The sequence below is a fragment of the Myxocyprinus asiaticus genome, chromosome 36, assembly GCF_019703515.2.
Source record: "Myxocyprinus asiaticus isolate MX2 ecotype Aquarium Trade chromosome 36, UBuf_Myxa_2, whole genome shotgun sequence".
Taxonomy (NCBI): domain Eukaryota; kingdom Metazoa; phylum Chordata; class Actinopteri; order Cypriniformes; family Catostomidae; genus Myxocyprinus; species Myxocyprinus asiaticus.
The window spans coordinates 26,055,716-26,070,758 of record NC_059379.1 but is presented as its reverse complement, the minus strand read 5'-3'; the positions used below and the strand labels follow the sequence as shown (position 1 = coordinate 26,070,758).

Genomic DNA, 15,043 nt, shown 5'->3' with positions numbered 1-15,043 from the left:
ATATGATTTTTGCCCTAATATCAAAGTTCTTACTAGAAAAAAAGAAATTATGATCTAACGTGAATTTTCTTGATAAAAAATTATGATTGTGCCTGGTAACGTGCATGTAAAATGGTTAGAAATAGCATTTTAACATAGCGTAAAGCTGACAATTTACACAAGGTTTATTTCTATTTCTTCTGCTCCAAACTTACTTCAGACTTACTTCTCTGTCTGCTTGTATAAATGTAACACATCATAAGAAAGTGTTTCACCGCTGTTCAAATGCACTTTGGATCACATCATATATATGTATAAATGTTTTCCATCTGAAAGGACTAAATATTAAATGAAACATATGACAATAAAATGCAAAGTAATCTCTTCAGTAATCAAAATACTTTTTGAATGTGACTGAATTCTAATTACCAATGATTTAAATTGTAACTGTAGTGGAATACAGTTACTTATATTTTGTATTTTAAATACGTATTCCCATTACATGTATTCCGTTACTCCCCAACCCTATGGAAGGATTGTGCGTTCTTGGTGTAACTCGGGCAGTTGTTGTTGCCATCCTGTACCTGTCCCGCAGGTGTGATATTCTGATGTACCGATCCTGTGCAGGTGTTGTTACATGTGGTCTGCCACTGCGAGGACGATCAGCTGTCCTTCCTGTCTCCCTGTAGCGCTGTCTTAGGCGTCTCACAGTACGGATATTGCAATTTATTGCCCTGGCCACATCTGCAGTCCTCATGCCTCCATGCAGCATGCCTAAGGCACGTTTACGCAGATGAGCAGGGAACCTGGGCATCATTCTTTTGGTGTATTTCAGAGTCAGTAGAAAGGTCTTTTTAGTGTCCTAATTTTTTATAACTGTGACCTTAATTGCCTACTGTCTGTAAGCTGTTAGTGTCTTAACAACCATTCCACAGGTGCATGTTCATTAATTGTTTATGTTTCATTGAACAAGCGTGGAAAACATTGTTTAAACCCTTTACAATAAAGATCTGTAAAGTTATTTGGATTTTTACAAAATTATCTTTAAAATACAGTGTCCTGAAAAAGGGACGTTTCTTTTTTTGCTGAGTTTAGAAGAACTGTGGCGAATTCTCCAAGAAGCTTGGAACATCCTATCTGACAACAACCAAGAAAAAGGCGAATTACCTAGGAGAATTGGTGCTGCTTTAAGGGCAAAGGTGTTCACACCGAATATTGATTTAGCTTTTTTAAGTTTACTGGACTTTGTTTGACATTAAGTGATAAATTAAAACTATTTATTTCATTATTTTTGAAGACATCTTCACAAAGCATCATTTTTCACAAGTGCCTAAAACTTTTGCACAGCACTGTATATTTGGTTAAAGTTTAAAAAAAAATAAAAAATAAAAAAATTTTTCAGCCAATTGTAGATATTAAAGGCCTGTGGCAGGAAATACAGTTTTAGACAGACCAGAGCACATAATTCCTTTGTAAACTCATAGACAAAAATCAGTGGAATATAGCTGGACATAAATGGTTTGTTCTTTCTTCATACTGCAAATTGGACTACCTCCAATTTATTATTTTTTTGCTTGTTTAGTTGAATTGCACTTTTATTGCAGATATTTCTGACTGTTTAACTGACTGGAAAAGTGGATTTTCAAGAGTGTTGATAAATACTACAACAGCACTAGGATGTTTGATTCACTGTTTGATTCACTCCACTTGTCTGTGTTTGCGGCATTCCAGAAAGGCTGTCAGTATGTGTAATTAAGCTTTTTTTTATTTAGTTTTGAATTATTTTCTTTAGCACGATCATAAATAGACACACACACACACACACAAAATGCAATAAAAACTGGCCATATTGTACCTAAAATGTTAGTTGCTAAATACTAACTTCTTGTTTACCAAACTGTTGTTTAAAAGCAACATCACATAAGCAAGAATTCTGTTGTTCTGAATATTTTCATGACTGTGATTACAGGTCTGCAGCCAAACTTGCATTACATTTACATTTATTCATACACTTGCAGACACGTTTATTCAAAATGACTTACAAATGAGGAATACAACAGAAGCGATTCATCTTAAGGAGGCAGTTATAGGAGAAGTGCTATAATACAAAGTTGCAAATTGCTCAGAGAAGCACAAGTTGAGAGGAAGGTTAGAGACAGTGATAAATGAACGTATTGAGTTTTTTTTATTTTTTTTTTTGAAGAAGACATTAATTGCATTAGTAGGATTGGCTCAAGTGCTTGTGATAGAGATGCGTTTTTACAGTAGATGTTTCTTGAAGGTGGCTAGAGAATCAGCTGTTCGAGTGGGGTTTGGCAGGTCGTTCCACCAGCAAGTAACAGTTGACGTTAAGGTCCAAGAAAGTGATTTCGTGCCTCTGTGAGACGGCACTATGAGGCACTGCTCACCCACTGATCGCAAGCTTCTGGAGGGCACAAATCACAGCTCTGCTGATATTCAACAATGTACAACAGCCCTTGCTCATGTGATATGCTTAATTAGTTCAAAACATATGGTATTATTCCATCCCAAACTCACCAATAACACAAATCAAAGGGACATAAGTGGTTTGTTCTCTTTTCTTTCAAGACTGTCAATTGGACTACCTCCAACAATTCATTATTTTTGTGCTTGTTTCAAAGTTGAATTGTACTTACCTGCACTGTTGTATTCCTTTGCCACAGAGGTACAAAACTACATGTTGTGCTTGAAATGCTTGGAAGAAACCTCTTTTTTGTTGTTGACAATAGTTTGCCCTTTTCAATACAGGGCATACTTTTTTGCAACAGTGTGTGTTTGCGTACTCCTAAGATCTACAGTAACTTCACGAGTCCAACAGAGTTTACCGAGACAAGATGGTGGAGGACAAAAATGTTGCCGTATTTGACAAGCTACATTCAGACATGGTGAAAAAGTTCTATGAGGTGGGAGGTTTTCACTGGGGATTTGTTGCAGTGGAAAGACTCATTAAGGGGCTGAGCATATGTGTCTGTCCACTACCGCGAAAAAAGATCTGCTCAGTGTTGCTCGAGAGCTGCTGCTTTGGGGCATGTTTGTAATATTTAAAGCAAGTGTGTATTATCTATCATTGTTTTACATAAACAAGCAATAATACTGTATAATATTATATATGTATGATTACAGTTGAAAAAATGCCAGCTTCATTTCCGAATGCCCAAGTATACATACTGTGGGATCAATAATCAATATATTGATAAATGTTTTTACTTTGCTGTCATTCCATGCATTGACCTTTTTATGACATTCTCTGTGTGTGTTTGCCTGAGATAAGTTAGGTGTGGAAACTTGTGTTTCTGCAAGAAGGGACGAAGTGTGACAAATCGCCAACCTTTGAGTGTGTGTGTGTACGTGCAAACAGACATATCTCATGACATGTGTGGTCACACTCGTGACCCATTTAGAGGGTATAAAGTACAGCTGTTGTTTTGCAGATCTCTCTTCTTCTCTTTTTTATCAACTGATGCATGCTTGAATGCTAATACTAATTTAATTAAAGTTACTCTTTGGAGCCTGTGGTGGTGGGGGTGTGGTTGAGTGCTGGATTGTGAATGGAGAGCGAGATCAGGAGATGAGAATGGTAAGGATCATCACCTGGCAATGATTGTCTCTAACAGCTGTTTGTCATTGCAGTGAGAATGGAGATGGGCTTTAAGAGCAAGCCGGATGCCAGTGAGGGGAGAGAGAGCTGCACACACACACACCCAGAGCCTGTGTTGTTTTGATTCTGCTGAAAAGCAAGTTTTCTGCTTTGACAAAATAAAATACCTTTTGAGTTGGTTTTCGCTGTCTCCTGCTTCCTCCTTTCCATAAGCAGAGACATTGCCCGTTACTCTGGTGCCGAAACCCAGGAATTAAGAGAGGAAGAACGCCGCCATGGATCCCTCACCTCTGGAGGACGCTGTCAAGACCCTCGCCAGCATCCACCAGACACAACATCAGACCCTCCTTGAGCTGTGCACCGAACAGGAGCAGCAGTTCATTGCGCTCCTCCAGGCCCAAGCGGAGGACCGTGCTGCACCAGGATGGTGCTGCCGCCACGACCCCGGACCCCACAACTGCTAGTCAAGATGGGCCCCAAGGCAATCTGGAGGCCTTCCTAGAGCTCTTTGAGTGGACGGCGGTGGCATGCGGATGGCCGAGCACACAGTGGGTGGTCTGGTTAATTCCACTGTTGTCCGGGGAAGCCCAACTCGCAGTGCAGCAGTTACCAGTGGAGAATCTCCTGGTGTATGATGACTTGAAGAAAGCCATCCTGCAACGGATCGGCCGGACACCTGAGCAACAGCAGAAATGCTTTCGCACGATCACCATTGGCAAGCACAGCTGCCCGTTTGCCTTTGCCCAACAGCTCTGGGACGCCTGCCGGAGGTGGTTGCTGGCAGAGCAACATGACGTCAGAGCTGTCATTGATCTGGTGGTACAGGAGCAGTTTATCGCTCAACTTCCAAGAGGAACGGTGGAGTGGGTCCAGTGCCACCACCCGGCATTACTCCAAATGGCCATCCAGCTGGCAGAGGACCACATGGCGGTGTATTCGGGAGGTGGCGAGCCACGAGATCCTTCTCTCTCTTTCTCTCACTCACTGTCTTGTCTCCCTTTCTCCCCCTGCTTTCTGTCCTGTTCCTCCTCCCCAGAAATGGGTAGGGGCCCCTTCCAAACTGGCTCCTCGGCTCTGGGGATTGCACTACCCGCCGGTTTCCCCTGTCCCTCTCCACTCTCACTCCCAGGGTGGTGGGCCTGCTGTCGCAGGCGTGGAGCACGGGCTAGTCTGTTGGATCTGCGGGGAGCCCGGGCATTTCCGGGACTAATGCCCGGTGATGGAGGTGGGGACATTGGTTCAGGTCCCTGATGCGCCACAGGCCGCCCCTGATCGAGCTGGGACGTACCGCATACCTGTGAGTATTAAGGGGGTTACATACCAGGCCTGGGTGGATTCGGGTTCAGCCAAACCTCCATCCATCAATGCCTGGATCAAGATGGGGATATCCACGATTATCCTGTAGTGACTATGACGATTCTATTTCGGGGACAAAAGCATAGTGTCGAGGCTGCGGACAGTTCGCGTCTCACCCATCCGTAACAGAGCGTCTAGGTGTGGGATTTGTGATGCGCTGACTGGAGAGGCAGAGCCAGGGTCATCTATGTCATCTCCGCATCAGGATGACAGAAGTCTTAGCTTCCCCAGCCCTTAGGGGGTTTCCCACCTGGGATTTCCCTCTGGAGCAGATGCGAGACGATACTCTTAGGCACGCATTCGACCAAGTGAGAGTGATTGATGGTCACTGTCTTCAGCCAGACATTTCACTTGCCTATCCATACTTTTCTATTGTAAATGACCAGTTGTATCAATGCAGGACGCTCAGACAAAGGAAGATACAACCCAGTTATTGATACCAAAGAACCATCGGGAAATGTTATTCCAGACAGCTCATTATAATCTGATGGCGGGTCACTTAGGGCAGGAAAAGACACTGTCAGCTGGTGAATCCGCTGGCCACCCCAAGAGCGCACCAAGGGTCATTTATACTTACTGGGAGAACAGGATTTGCTTAATTCGCCTACAAATGATGACAAAATGCAGTGAAGTTTTGATGATTTGTAGTACAAACTCTACAAAGACAGCTTGGCCACGCAAATGACTGGAGAGAGATTGGAGTATTTAAAAGTGGAAGAGGCTCTATGACAAGTTTAATTAAGCAAAGGAGTGATACAGTGCTAAAAACGGCACTCCACAGATTGAAAATCCTGCATTATTGCCATTACTTCCGTGTCTGGAACTGTATGTTAAACACGTGACATCACCCTAGTCTAAATAATTTTAAAACAACATTGTGCGTAGTCAGAGACTATTTAGCACAGATGGGTTACTTCTATTAAAGTGATTGGGAGAAATTGGAACGCCCAACCAAGGAGCTCTAGCAACCAATGGTCAACGGATGAAGAAAGCTTTTTTGCTGATTTTAAATATGTAGTTTAAACGTAAGCTTGGCAAGCGGTTTTTTGAAATTCTGGTGTTCTCCCATTTAAGTAGATAGGAGCTGCACTGTCATGACTGGAAATAGCCTCCTGGGAGTGTTCCAAAGATGGCCGATAGTGGACTGACTTGCTAGAAAGACTATGGTTTAGTATAAATACCAGCATGTTCGCCTAGGGTGCTTTAATTCGTCCAGGAGAAAAAAAGTTCAGGCTTTACATTTCAGTCTTTATAATTTATACAGGTAAAAATGATGCATTGTGAAGATGTCTTCAAAAATAATGAAATAAATAGTTTTAATTTATCACTTAATGTCAAACAAAGTCCAGTAAACTTAAAAAAGCTAAATCAATATTCGGTGTGAACACCTTTGCCCTTAAAGCAGCACCAATTCTCCTAGGTAATTCTCCTTTTTCTTGGTTGTTGTCAAATAGGATGTTCCAAGCTTCTTGGAGAATTCGCCACAGTTCTTCTAAACTCAACAAAAAAAGAAACATCCCTTTTTCAGGACACTGTTTTTTAAAGATAATTTTGTACAAATCCAAATAACTTTACAGATCTTTATTGTAAAATTATACAGATCGAAGTTTTTATGCAACTGAATGAAAAATGTAGTACCAGAAAAAAAAAACAGATCTGTGCAACCAGCCCCTGGAATGGTGCACAAGTCGTAGGAGTCATTTAGATTATGTTTAAGATACTTTTATGGTGTTTTTGCATCCTTTTTGAAGCTTGAAAACTCCAAACCCCATTCTTTCATTGTAATTAATTGTAAAATTTCGACCAGTACATTATTCAAAATGTCTTCTTTTCACAGAAGCAAGCCAATAATACAGGTTTGAACAACATGAGGGTGAATAAATAATGAGTAAGGAAATAATTGTAAGCTATTTCTAATAATCACACAAATACACACTTCTAGTTTACTGTATGGTCACTTCTGTCTGCTTTGGGATTCTCAGATGTATAACAAGTGTAACGTCTGTGTAAGATCAGTGATGGTTAATTACACTTTGTTTAAAAAAACCCTTTTAGCCTTTTGACATTTGCATGTAAATTACTGACCTGGCCTCCGCGTTTACATTTATATGGGTGCTAAATTGCAGATGGTCTTTATCACTATCAAAAGGATGCTAAAACAGGTCGCCTCTGGAGTGTCTCCATCAAGCTTCAAACACATTCCACAGAAAGGGGGGTGACCCCCCGTGCCAGGCACCAGAGCAGTTGTCTGTCTCCAGTAATTCCAATACACGTCACACACACACCTAAAGACATTTTCTCTATTTAGGCCATAGTAAGCAGTTATAAATGTATCTGCTATATGCATGTGTTGTATGTATATTCCCCTATCATATTAACTTAGTTAAAACCCTTTACTTGTATTAGTTAGACGTTAAATGCCTATATTCAAGTGTATGAGTGTATCTCTGCTTTAATATCGTCTGGAGGTTACCGTATCAAAATGATCTTCTCTTTATTTCTCACACAATAATGTACACCATGTGATCGTGAAATGCATCGAACAATTCTTACTATGTTTTGAATTAAAAGCTGCACTAGCGGTCCAGATCAGCAATAAAATGCGAATGGGCCATAAACGGAGACAAAGGATGTCTATCCCGCTCAAAATGCATGCCTCTGATTGGCCACTCAACCCACAAAATGGGTGCGGCAATGAACTATCAAAACTCCAGAACGCAGACTAATCATCGCTCAAAAACTTTTCTTCTTGAGACCAACACACTCCAAAACTCTCCTCTTGAGTTTAACCTTCTGGCAGTGTTTACCTTCAAGTAACTTTGTGGATTTGCTGTGGACTTCTTCAACTCACTCCTAAAGAAATCGTCGAGAACCTCGTCTACCGCATCAAGACTCTTATTCATCAACAAACCAATGCAAGTAACCATTTACAACTGATTAGATGCACGTTTAAGTTTGAACCCCTTTTAAGGTGAATTGTGCCTCTGATGATTCTCATTTAGGTTGTGGTTAATTGAGGTGAAATACTGCCATTTTTTTTGCTCTTCTCTCTCCTTTCCTTACTTTCCTTCATTCTATATATGTATGTTTTGCTTAGTTTGTTTGTATGTTAGTTACAGTTTCATTTATTAAATCCCTTATATTCACAATTTGATAGTCTCTGTGTTCCGCTCACAATTCAAAGTCACTGAATGTTGCTCCTTGCTACATGCTAAACTACTCCTAGCACTGTATAAGTAGGAAGGCTATCGTTCCTTGGCCAGGATAGTAATCTTCCTAGAATTGATAAATAATTATATTGTCTGCTCGGTGGACGGACAGATCAAGTAATTGTAATATCGATTCTGCTACAGTTAATTCTAAGATCTAATCTAAATACTTATTATTAATAATAACCAGTTATAATTAATTATAAATAATTCCCTTTTTTTAAGCTAATTTGCTACACAAGCCAGAGCAACAAAATAAATTACACCCAATTAATGTTGGTTTTAGAGAAGCAAAGAATTGTGTGAAGTGGTTAGTGTTAATTGTTGTCAGTTGGTACCCAACCGGCGTGAATTCTCAGGATTGCAATAAATTTAACAGAATTGTATGAGTTCGCTTCCAGGGTAGCAACACTGAATGTTAGTTATTCACCTTTTTATATTTAATAATGTTCAAAAGCTAGTTTTTGATTCCCACCAGGATATGGAGGAGACCAAGGTAATGAATATGTGATGCCATTTCGCCACGGCGGTGTTATTATAGTTTAAGAAAACTAACTAAAATAAAAACAAAAACTGAAATTATTGGAAAAAACTGAATCTAAACTAAAATACTTTTCATGACTTCAAAACTAATTAAGATAGCATAAAAATTATCTCAAATTCATTTTAGTTTGAGATATACTAGAGTAAATTTGGGCAAAGTGGGACACTTTTAGAAATGTTACATTTATTGATACTTTGAATTATGATCCAAACACCACATAACCTAACATTATACCTTTGAAGAAAGCTTAGGTTGTCTTCTACCTTAGTCCAAAGCAAAAATGAAATACTATTCAATAATGAAAAGTAGAAGCTTTGAAGACTCTCTATTGATCAAATCACATTTTTTTTTAAGCAGTACAGGTTGAGTGGGACAGAGGACAATTGATTCTCTGGAAAATATCTACAAAGTATTAGGAACTAATTTTTATATTTTCTTATACACTTTCACATCATAACATTAAGTTAACTTTTACTTTTTTATAATCTTAACTAGATTTACCTCAAATTTGTGCCATTTTCTTTACCATTGCTTTTCCCACCAGTAGTCATGAAATGGGCTCTGCCACACATCCCAAAATAAAATCATCCATTTAAAAAAAAAAAAAAAAAAAAAATTAATAAAGGGATAGTTGACGGAAAAATCTCTTATTCGCCCTCATGCCATCCCATATGTGTATGATTTTCTTCTGCAGAACACAAATTAAGATCTTCAGAAGAATAATCTCAGCTCTGTAGGACCATATAATACAAGACAACAGGGTCCAAAACTTTGAAGATCCAAAAAACACATAAAGGCAGCATAAAAGTAATCCATAAGTGGTTTAATCCATGTCTTCTAGAGTGGTCTAATTTGTTTTGGGTGAGAACAGACCAAAATGTAACTCCTTTTTCACTGTACATCTTGCAATTGCAGACTACAGGAACGATCATGATTTCAAGTTCGATTACACTTCCTAGAAGAGTTTGCAGAGTGCTATACATCACTGGGAAATGTAATAGTGCTTGAAATAATGATTTCCAAGGAGACTGCTATGTCTTTTTTTTATTTACTATAAAAAAGGACTTAAATATTTATCTCACCTACACCTATAACTTCCAAAGACTTCAAAAATTATCATTTTTTTTGTTCAGAATATCTCAGCTCTGTCGGTCCATTCTATGCAAGTGTAATGATGAGTCATCAGAGTTGAGATCCATGTGCAGCTTTAATAATGATCAACATCGTAATACAGACAGGCAGGCCAATCACCAGCAATAGTAATAACAAAGGCAATCCATAGTGGTAGAAAATAAACAAGCAAGAGGTCAGTTATTTCCAGGTAAACAAGGCAGTAGTAGTAGGCAGGCAGTAACAGGTCAAAACAACTTAAACAGTCCAGGATCATACACAGATAATGCAAAACCTCAGAGAATGCTTAGAAATGTCAGCCAGGGCAAAACAAGACTTCACAATTATAGAGTGAGAGTGAGACTTAAATAGCTGAGTAAATGAGAAACAGCTGAGCAGGTAATCAGTGACAGGTACGGGGATAATGGGAAATGGAGTCCAGAGAGTTCAAGTCAATCCCAAGGTGATGGAGCCCTCTGGTGGTGAGCGGGAGGAACAACAAAGGCGGGATTCATGACAGAGCAGCCCCCCCCCCATGAACGGCTCCCGAAGCGAGGAGGCAGGTGACACCAGGGTCCAAAGAAACCAGGGCAGATCAGGTAAACGACCAGGGAACCAAGGAAACCAGAGCAGATCAGGCAGACAGCCAGGAGACCAAGGGAACCAGAGCAGACCAGGCAGACAGCCATGAGGCCAGAAATACCAGAGCAGATCAGGCAGACGGCCAGGAGACCAAGGGAACCAGAGCAGACCAGGCGGACAGCCATGAGGCCAGAAATACCAGAGCAGGTCAGGTGGACGGCCAGGAGACCAAGGGAGCCAAAGCAGACCAGGCGGACGGCCATGAGACCAGGGATACCAGAGCAGGTCAGGTGGAGGGCCAGGAGACCAAGGGAGCCAGAGCAGACTAGGCAGATGGTCATGAGACCAGGGATACCAGAGCAGGTCAGGCAGATGGCCAGGAGTCCCAGGAGACCAGAGCAGATCAGGCAGATGGTCAGGAGACCCAGAAGACCAGAGCAGATCAGGTGGACGACCAGGAAACCCAGAAGACAAGAGCAGATCAGGCGGAAGGCCATGAGACCAAGGGGACCAGAGCAGATCAGGCAGATGGCCATGAGACCAAGGGGACCAGAGTAGATCAGGCAGACAGCCAGGAGACCCAGAAGACCAGAGCAGATAAGGTGGACGACCAGGAAACCAAGAAGACGAGAGCGGATCAGGCGGAAGGCCATGAGACCAAGGGGACCAGAGCAGATCAGGCAGACAGCCAGGAGATCCAGAAGACCAGAACAGACCAGGCGGACAGCCAGGAGATCCAGAAGACCAGAACAGACCAGGCGGACAGCCAGGTGACCCAGAAGACCAGAGCAGATCAGACAGATGGCCATGAGACCAAGGGGACCAGAGTAGATCAGGCAGACAGCCAGGAGACCCAGAAGACCAGAGCAGATAAGGTGGACGACCAGGAGACCCAGAAGACCAGAGCAGATCAGGTGGCTGGCTAGGAGACCCAAGAGGCCATCTCAGGATAGGGACTGGATCAGAAGACCTGGTTGATGACCACAGAGCTGAAACAGGGTCAGGAGGCCTGGGTGGTGACCCCAGATTGGAGACTGAAGCCATGGAGCACTCTGATGGCAGAGCTATGGTAGGAGGAGCTGTAGGAGGCTCGAGAGGTGAAGCCATAGAAGGCGGAGCCGTGGCAGACTCGAAGGGTGAAGCCGTGGAAGGCAGAGCCGTAGGAGGCTCGAGGAGCAGAGCTGTAGAAGGCAGAGCCATGGCAAGCTTGAGGGGCAAAGTTGTAGAAGGCAGAGCCATGGCAGGCTTGAGACTAAGAGTCCAGGATGACTGGGAAATTACCTCAGTGGTTGTGAACATAAACAGAGTCTCGGGAGCGATCTTTGTGGTCGTGGGCATGAACAGAGTCTTGGGAGCGACCTCTTTAGTCGTGGTCATGGACAGAGTCTTGGGAGCAACCTCTGTGGTCAGACCAGAGCCTCATTCAGTCCCTCATTCTCTGTTGAGAGACAGCCGGTGAACAGGTAAGTGTGTTGGTCTCTGGGGTCACTCACCCGCCCCAGTCACTGACCACCGTTACGGGCTTGCGGAGCAGCACATCTCCCCTGGGCTGTCTTCCAGGTGGGGCGCCTGCTCTGCCTTGCCGCGACCCACCCTGCCCGGGCACGGTAAGTCCAGTCGTCCCCTTGGTGCTGCTGTAGTGGAGGCTGGAGGCCTGGTTAGCACTCTCCAGCCCCTTGTGGTGGCTCATCAAGACAATTCGCCTCGGTTACGTGATCCAGTTCGCCAGACGCCAGGTTAAGTGGCATCCTCTCCACTACGGTGCGGGGTGAGGGTGCCTCTGTCCTCCGGGTGGAGGTTGACACCCTTCTGATGAAGAGAGCAATAGAGCCCGTCCCCGTAGCCGAGTTGCGCAAGAGATTTTACAGCATTAATTTATCGTGCCCAAGAGAGGGGGAGGGTCACGCCCAATCTTGGATCTGCATGCAATGAACAAAGCCTTACACAGGCTTCCGTTCAGGATGTTACAGGAAGTGCATCCTGGCATCAGCACGACATCAGGATTGGTTTGCGGCCATCGACCTGAAGAACGTGTACTTTCACGTATCGATCCTTCCTCGACACAGATCCTTTCTTCGGTTTGCCTTCGAGGGACGAGCAGACCCATACAAGTTCCTCCCCTTCGGTCTGTCCCTGTCCCCTCGCATCTTTACCAAGGCCGCAGAGGCTGCCCTGGCCCCGCTGAGGGAAAAGGGTATACGCATTCTCAATTATCTCGACGACTGGCTAATCCTAGCACACTCGCGAGAACTATTGTGTGCACACAGGGACCTTGTGCTTCAGCACCTTGACCGACTCGGGCTTCAGGTCAAATGGGAGAAGAGCAAGCTCTCTCCTGTGCAGAGCATCTCTTTTCTCGGTATGGAGTTGGACTCAGTCACTCTCAAGGCACGTCTTACCTGAAGACCTTCAGGCAGAAGGTAGCGGTGCCAGTGAAAAAATTTCAGAGGCTCCTGGGGCATATGGCATCCTCGGTGGCAGTTCTCCCCCTCGGGTTGATGCATATCAGACCGCTTCAGCACTGGCTACAGACTCGAGTCCCAAGGTGGGCATGGCACCACGGCACCCAGCGTGTGACCATCACTCCACAGTGCCGTCAGACTTTCAGCCCTTGGTCAGACCTAGCATTTCTACAGGCAGGTGTTCCCCTAGAGCAGATCTCAAGGCACGTCGTGGTCATGACAGATGCCTCAAACTTGGTCTGGAGCACCATGTGCAACTGGCAGGCAGTGCCGGGGCTCTGGACAACACAGCAACCATAGCGTACATAAACCACCAAGGCGGTGTACACTTGCGTCGCATGTCGCAACTCGCCCGCCGCCTCCTCCTTTGGAGTCAGCAGACATTGAAGTCTCTGCGAGTCACTCACCTTCCAGTCGTCCTCAACCATGCAGCGGACGCGATCTCACGGCAGGTAACGCTCCGTGGGGAGTGGAGGCTCCACCCCCACGTAGTCCAGCTGATTTGGGAGAGATTCGGGAAGGCGCAGGTAGACCTTTTCACCTCCCAAGAGTCCTCTCACTGCCCCCTTTGGTGAAAAGTCAGGGAGGACGAGTAGCAAGTCCTGTTTGTTGCGCCGTACTGGCCCAACTGGACTTGGTTCTCGGATCTGATGTTCCTGGCAGTAGCACCTCCCTGGCGCATTCCCCTGAGGTGGGACCTTCTCACTCAGGGGCAGGGCACGCTCCAGCACCCGCAGCCAGACCTCTGGAATCTCCACATCTCCATCTCGTTTCGACCCGAGTTAATGTAAGTGCTTGTTTAAAATTCTAAGCTTCACATTTCTGTCTTTTAAACCCTCCAAAAATTGGCCCCATTCACTTCCATTGTAAGTGCCTTACAGTAACTTTTTAATTTTTGCTTTGTTTTTTTTTTTAAGAAAAGGAGGAATTAGTCTAAATTAATTTTTGTGGTAGTCAACATTATGACAAGAATGTTATCGATTGCGCTTAACTTATATTGAACCCTGAATATTCTTTTAAGCACAACCCACAGAACAGGCTATTCAAACCCTCAGCTTTGTTTCAATCACACCCACACAAAAATATATGTTTGTAGTATGTATTCTGTCAAAAAGAAGCACCCAATTACTCAAGAAGCAGCCATTAAGTAATTGTCATTGTAAATTGATTTAGTTTTAATGTATATTTTAGTGCACATTAGTTTCATTTTAGTTTTTGTTCTTTTTGCAATTTGCAATTTTCCATTTTTATATTTATTTAGTTAGAAAAAATATTTGGCCAGTTTTTGTTTTTGTATGTTTTTATTAATGATATTAACCTTGGTACAATCTATGCCAGTATGAATGTCATAAAAAAAAAAAATGTGTCGACAGGGTAACATTGGAAAAAGTTCCTCCTCTACTCCACATCCTGCTTTACTTCCTTAAACCTTACACATCTTCACTGTTCTCTCCTGGTTCAGTTGCCGTATCAGTCAGATCCTGGAATCTCCAAGGGGGAACGCTCTGCTGGTCGGAGTGGGAGGAAGTGGGAAGCAGAGCCTGACGAGGCTGGCAGCGTTCATCAGCTCCCTGGAGGTCTTTCAGATGATGCTGAAGAAAAGATAATCCATCCCTGATCTGAAAGTGCGGCAGCATTACCTTACCCCATCTGAAACAAAAATTGCTTACCAAGTAGGTTACAATGCTGTAATTCACACTTGTATGAGACTTGAACTCTTTGAACTTTTCATTGTAAAGCTCCTTATTTGAGTATAAATTGAATAGGTAAAAATTCAGAGAGCACCCTACTAAAGCCAGAAAAATAATGGAATAATTAACAGATACACAGAGGACCTCTTGACCACAGCATCATATTGCACATTATTCTGTACATAGCTCATCAACTTTTATGCCTGTAATATGTTTTATTCCAAGTGCTCTGCTGGGCATTTTCCAGAGATGAGGAGCTTGGTGGTATGTGAAAGTAGTTTTGTGTATTTTCAGATCAATTAGGGAGCATTGTACATTAAAGCTGGCATTGAAAATATTGTTTCTCATGATAGATGCCCAGGTTGCAGATGAGAAGTTCCTAGTGTTGGTGAACGACCTTTTAGCATCTGGTAAACCTTGCTGTGTCTCTGCCATTGGCATCAATAGTGCTTGCTTTTTCTGTCAGCCATAAGGACCATGGCAGATGATAG

At 43.2% G+C, this 15,043-nt stretch overlaps 1 pseudogene; it reads left to right on the top strand.

Annotated features, from left to right (window-relative positions):
- Positions 1-15,043, top strand: part of LOC127427203 (dynein axonemal heavy chain 9-like) — a 272,019-nt pseudogene that overhangs the window by 92,534 nt on the left and 164,442 nt on the right.